Raw genomic sequence first — 7,176 nt, 5'->3', positions numbered from 1 at the left:
TTAATTTACTTCGGTCAAACAGTGGTTGTCAAGGTCAAATTAATAAATAGATAAAAAAAAATATAATGCATTGAACACATAAAATGCTACCATTTAGTGTTGTCTCAAATTATTGTTTTGAATATTTGTACTTTATTTACAACTTTTAAAATTTGCTTTTACAAGTCCCAGAAGGAATAGGGAATACATTTAACAGTAACAGTCCTTAGCCTTGAAATTTAGAAGACTAGGTAATCGTTGTATTTAATTTAAAAAAACTTTGAAGAGAAAAATTAGGCTATAGTTATACTACTTTGACTGCTTTCTCGCCAAGAAGAAAAGCTTTTAAATGTTTATTCATTTGTTTAATCACTCAGTTAGTAAAAAAAAAAAAAATTAAGCCAGCCTTGTAGCTGAAATTGTAAAATTGGATATCATGCAGTCTACAGTAGAAGATGGGCTTACAAAAAAGTAGTCATATAATAGAAGAATGCACAAAATATAACACAGCAAGGGAAAAAAAAAACACCTTCCACTGAGGGCAGGGAATGACAATCTTCAAAGGATGGAATCAGAATGTAAGAGGCATTTAACTGGATCTTGAAAGATAAGCAGGCTTTTTCTATGTGGGCAAGAGCATGTTCGTCACTATTGACACAATAAAAAATTCACTTTTCATATTAAACTAAAAGGTGAAATTATATGAGTAAATATGATAATTATCTTCCACAGTAGGGTAGGTTCTCTTGAAAGCAAATTAAACTGCTCCTATTCAAGCAGTCAAGCACCATAGGCAAGGCTTGCTAGATAGTCTGTTTGGATGAAAATCATCCCACTGGTATTAAGTAGAAACACAATCCAGTGGGAAAAAAGTGCTTAGGAGGCAGATTCCAAAGGAGTTTAGAGGAAGAGAAAAGGAAGGAGAGGGAAGAGGGGGTGGAGAGTAAAGAAGAGTAAAAGTGAGGTAGGAGGAGAGAAAGATTCTGGCTTTCTTACTTCATTTTTCTCTATTCCTTTAACCACTACATCCCCTCTATCCATGATGGGTGTACAAAATAAATTGATCTAATTAGTTGATTTTAAGAATTTAAATATTCTATCATGAGGGATTAATAAAATGTTTAAAATGATAATGTATTTATTAAATTGTGTTTAAAGCCCATGGAAAATTGAACTAATATAGCCAAGTGGACTTTGTGGATAAAAGTTGATGACCTAAATATCCCCCTGATGCTGTTACTTGTTCCTTGGGTGACACTCACATGTTCTGAATGATGAAAAGAGCTCTTTTTCTGTGCTACCTTCTAAAAAACCTCAAAGATGAGATGCCAGGAAAGTAGGATTCTATCCTCTGTTTCACCTTGCCAATTTTGTACAGAGCTGACCTAAAAGTGAAGTGTCACGTCTGCTCAAAGCTAGCAAATCTTCCCCAGGAAGCTTAGGGATTTCCTTCAGAAAAATAGTTTCATTATAACTGTAATAGACTAACATGTAAAAAAGGGTTCATGGGAAAACATTTCCCAAAGTTGATTCAAAACAGAAACTTCAAAGCAGAGTGGGGATGTGGGGTTCCAGACTCCCTGAGTTAGGTAGGGGCACAGCCTCAAAAGGAGACCCAAGGTTAGCCTGCAAAGGTGCTCTCTTTCTGTCTCTGTTTTCTTCCTCTCTCCAACTCTCACTTCTAATGGCCTCAGTTCAGTTCACTTTAGACCTTTGAAGACCTTTAGAACAACGCAGATTTGAGGAAAAGTAATTCTTTACTCTTTTCTGTTCTTGGAATTCCAATAATAATGATTCTCAATCAGGCTTATGAATTTACAAGAAATGAAGCCATTGGGAACTACAGAAAGCTATTGAATCAGTGTCTCTGGGCTTTGAACAGGGGTATTTATTTTGGACTTTGCACTTGTGATTCTGATGTGTCCTCTTGGTCAGTAATCACTCATCATTTATTATTACTACCAATACGGTCTAAACTAACATTAAACTCTACTTCTACACCTAGAATCTCTTTGAACGGAAAGGAACGTAGAGATGATTTAAAAGATCCTTAAGATGACCTCCAATCTTAGCAACAATATAAGTCTGGAGCTATTGAAGGTAGAGCCACACTTACCTTAGCCAAACATTTAAAAATGTTTTAGGTTAAACATTTAAATGTGCCAAGAAAGAATATTTATGATGCCTAATGTGCATAGAATGTCACAGAGCTTAGACTCTAGTTATTTAAGGATGACTGTTGATCATAATTAAAAAGAAAAATAACTTAGCCACAGAAGGTATCTCTTGGATCCACAGTTTATGGTTGAAAGGTAAGTACATTAGAAGTGAAATTCCCACCATTAGACAATATCCCCATGCAGCAAACAGGCACATGTACCTCTTGGATCTAAAATAAATAAATAAACAGATAAATAAATGTGTAAAGAATCACATTTTTAGTGTGTTTGTATTGTAGTTTCAAACTTGTAATCTTTATTTTACATTTTTTGTGTTTTTATGCACATTAGAGATTATCTTGTGTGAAAAAGCCTTCCTGGTTTGTTTTTTTTTTTTTTTTTTGAGATAGATTCTTGCTCTGTTAGTCTGGAGTGCAGTGGCCTGATCTCAGCTTACTGCATCCTCCACCTCCTGGGTCCCAGTGATTCTCCTGCCTCAACCTCCTGGGTAGCTGGGATTACAGGCACACACCACCACGCCCTGGCTAATTTTTGTATTTTTAGTAGGGATGGGGTTTCACCATGTTGGCCAGGCTGGTCTCACACTCCTGACCTCAGGTGATCTTCCTGCCTCAACCTCCCAAAGTGCTAGGATTACAGGCATGAGCCACCTCATCCAGCCTTCCTTTCAAAGACTTAAATTAACTTAAATTTAATATTATATGTTACAGATGAGAAATACAGTGATTATTGTGCTTTCTGAACTTTCGTTCTTTCTCAAAGGAAGCTAGTTACCACTAAAATCACATCTCTTCATTTCTTGGGCATTATGGCTGCCAAGCCAGAGTAAATATCCCAGACTCCCTTAGTTTGGGATTTGGCTATGTGACTATGAATAGGAGTGATATGCACACTTCTAAGCCCAGGTCTTCAGTCATTGGTTGAATACATTCTCTTCCTGTGAAAGTGACCCACCTTCCACTCTGGAGACAATACTACCTGATATGGTTTGGCTATGCCCCCACCCAAATCTCATCTTGAATTGTAGCTCCTGTAATTTCCACATGTTGAGGGAGGGAGCCAGTTGGAGATAATTGAATCATGGGGGCAGTTTTTCTTGTGGTAGTGAATAAGTCTCACATGACCTGATGGTTTCATAAGGAGTCGCCCCTTCTGCTTGACTCTCATTCTCTCATGTCTGCCACCATATAAGATGTGACTTCTGCCTTCCACCATGATCGTGAGGCCTCACAGCCACGTGGAACTGTGAGTCCATTAAACCTCTTTTTCTTTATAAATTATCCAGTCTCAGGTATGTCTTTATCAGCAGCATGAAAAGGAACTAATACACTACCATAAAGAACATGGCAAAGTGGTGACTTGAGATGTGGATCCCTGAAAGACTGTAATCAACAGTTCTCCATTGATCTGGGCAAATCTCACTGACTCTTGTACATGAGAGAGAAATAAAATGGTATAATTTTTCTTTTAAACCCCTCAATTAGATCTATTTTTAGAAATTATTTTATATCAGCATTTGATATAAAGGGGATCCTCTAAAATCCCTCAAACATTTCAGTTCCTTCAATCGGGAATTGAAATTCTTAAGATATACGTAATGGTTTTTTGTAAACAGGATTTAGAAAAAGGCCTGACCCACACTTAAAAAAAACCCCAAAACCCAAACATATATATGTGTATGTGTGTATGTGTGTGTGTATACATATATACACACATTATATACATATATATATGCATATACATACCTAAAAAGAATGTATGCAACAACTATTAAAATGAAACTTACTTAAGGTCACATATTCAGTTGCTTCAGAACTAAACAGAAGCCCTTGTGCTGTCAATATTTTATTTTTCTATTTTTTGTAGAGATGGGGTCTCACTATGTTGCCCAGGGTGATCTTGAACTCCTGGCTCAAATGATTCTCCCACCTTGGCCTCCCAAGGTGCTGGGACTATAGGCCTGAACCACCATGCCCTTCTCAATTATTTTTGAGATATCCACAACCGAAATCTCACTTTTTTACCCTGAGAGAAACAAAAACATCAATTTTAGCCTTGGTCATACAATTTTATCCTCCTCTATGTCTCTAAGACATTTTGTTTGGAATATTCTTCCTGTTGTTATTAATTAGTTTCAACTAGCTAGTACTACCAGAAACTGCCCTACTTATGTTTTCATGGCAGACACAACATCTTGGTTTGTCAAATGTATTACAATTTCAGAGAAAAGCAAACAAGCTACAAGCTACCCCAATTACGTTTTGCCATTTGTCTGACACTTTCATTATCCTTGATGCAATTCCTATCACATGCCGTCTTGTTGTAAAAGCCATTTCTGTCAAATTAACTTAGGGAGGACTGGCAGAAAATGAAATTAAAAAAAAAAAAAGTCAAAAAAAAAAAAAACCTTCTTCATCTACTTCTACCACCTGGTAAATCAGCAGAGAAATATAATTTTATTATATTTTACATTAAATCAGATTCTGGGCTTACTGTTTCTGACATAATCCAATGTAAAATGGAAGAGTTGCATCTATCCCTGACCCTTTAGGAGCATGCTCAATTCATGGAAAATCAATTCCAGCTCACAGTCGTGTGTCTCTTTATGATGATCCATTAAGATTTCTTTATTTTTTGTTAATCTAGTGACTTATTTATTTAGAAGCCATAAAAAAGAATACCTCTCCAGTTTAATGAAATCCTTATCTAGAAAGTGATCTGGGCTCTAGTCACATTCCTACCGTTATTAGGAAATCCATAGTCTCCACTTAGTGCATAGCCAAAGAAAGAGAACAGAATAAAAAGCTTCTGAAGCACCTCTGTCACTATTGCCTTTAATTTTGATTCTCATCTTTCATTTGTAAATAAAACTATAGAAATAGAACAATGAAATGGCAACTACCAGAGAGGATTAAAAAATGAACAACCAAAACTATCTATGTGAACAAGTTTTCCAGTCTAGGCTAAGGTACAGAGTTAACTTTTGATTTTCGAGTCCTCATAGTTTGCCACTGCTGAAAGTTCCTACTGAAGCTGACAAGCCTGAGAAGCAGATAATGTAATCAGGGAAGTAATAGATGAGAGATAGCACAGGGCATACATGAGTTTTGGATGATGGTATCAGAAATGCAGCTATTAACACTGAAGTGAAAAAGAGCAAAACATGGAAGAAAAAAGTTCATGAAGCCAACGTGAGAAGAAATAAATACATTTTGGATAAATATTTATTTAAGGGCTTTATATTTTTTTGGTCAATTTCAGTCGCACGAAAAACATGTTGATGCCAGGCGCAGTGGCCCATGCCTATAATCCCAGCACTTTGGGAGGCTGAGGTGGGTGGCTCACTTGAGGTCAGGAGTTCAAGACCAGCCTGGCCAACATATAGTGCAACCCTGTCTTTACTAAAAACACACAAAAAAATTAGCCAGGCATGGTGGTGGACACCTGTAAACCCAGCTACTTGGGAGGCTGAGACAACAGAATCACTTGAACCCAGGAGGTAGAGGTTGCAGTGAGCCAAGATCGAGCCACTGCACTCCAGCCTGGGTGAAAGAGCAAGAGTCTGTCTCAAAAAAAAAAAAAAGAAAGAAAAAAGAAAGAAAGAAATGTTAGACTTGATAAACAACTGAATATACAACTGGATCTTTATGTATTTCCTTGGTTAAAATGATTTTTGTTAGGGAAAAAGCCAGATGTAATTTACTAATCAGTTAAATAATTCTGATAATATAACTCAGAGATTTGGTTCATCTTTCTCATATGGTATTGATACTTTTATTGAGATATATTTGTCATCATAAAATGCAACTATTTAAAATGCTCACTGGGTTTAGCGTATTCACAGAGTTCAGCAGCCATCACCACAATCTGAGTTTAGAACATTTTCAACAAGATTAAAAGAAGCTTCATGTGAATAGCAGCCCCTCCCTGTTTCCCACCGTTAATTTCTATCTGCTCTAAGCAAAAGCTAATCTACTTTCAGTTGCTATGAATTTTCCTATTCAGGACCTTTTCCATAAATTGAATCACACAGTATGTGGTCTTTAATGACTGCTTTTTATCACTTAGCTAATGTTTTCAAGGTTCCTCCATGTTTTAGCAGGTATCAGTACTACTATTTTTTTTTAAATTTCTGGATAATATTTCTCTGTTTGGATACACCATATTTTGCTAGCTACTTATCAGTTAATGGACTTCTAAGCTGTTTCTACCTTTTGACTACTATAAATAAGTATGCTATGAACATGTGTGTACAAGTCTTATGGCAACATATGTTTTCATTTACCTTGGGTATATAACAAGAAGTAGAATTTCTGGGTCACATGGTAAATCTATGTTTAGCATCTCGAGAAACTCCAAACTATTTTCTAAAATTTTTACACCACTTTATGTTCTCACCAGAATGATTTGCCACATTCTTGCCAATACTTGGTAAGTCTTTTAAATTTTATCCATCCTAGTGGATGCAAAATGGTATCTCATTATTGGTTTAATTTACATTTCTCTGAAGACTAATGATATTGAGCCTACTTTCATGTATTTAATGAACACATGAAATATATATTGTGTATATTCTTTGGGGAACTAACTATTCAAATTCTTTATCTGTTTTTAAACTGACTTGTCTTTTTATTGCTGAGTTTTAAGGATTTTTTTATACATTCTGGATATAATTAGCTTGTTAGATATATAATTTACAAATACTTTTTCCCATTCTATGGGTTATTTTTTTTTCTTGATGGTGGTATACTTTGACACAAAAAACGTTGTTTTTTTGTTTTGTTTTTTGAGATGGAGTCTTGCTTGCTCTGTCACCCAGGCTGGAGTGCAGTGGCACGATCCTGGCTCATTGCAACCTCCGCCTCCCAGGCTCAAGCAATTCTCTGCCTCAGCCTCCTGAGTAGCTGGGATTACAGGTACGCGGCATCACGCCTGGCTAATTTTTTTGTACTTTTATTAGAGATGGGGTTTCGCCGTCTTGACCAGGCTGGTCTTAAACTCCTGACCTCATGATTCA

Source organism: Colobus angolensis, unplaced genomic scaffold (assembly GCF_000951035.1).
Source record: "Colobus angolensis palliatus isolate OR3802 unplaced genomic scaffold, Cang.pa_1.0 Scaffold52, whole genome shotgun sequence".
NCBI classification, from domain to species: Eukaryota; Metazoa; Chordata; class Mammalia; order Primates; family Cercopithecidae; genus Colobus; species Colobus angolensis.
This window is presented reverse-complemented; position numbering follows the sequence as displayed.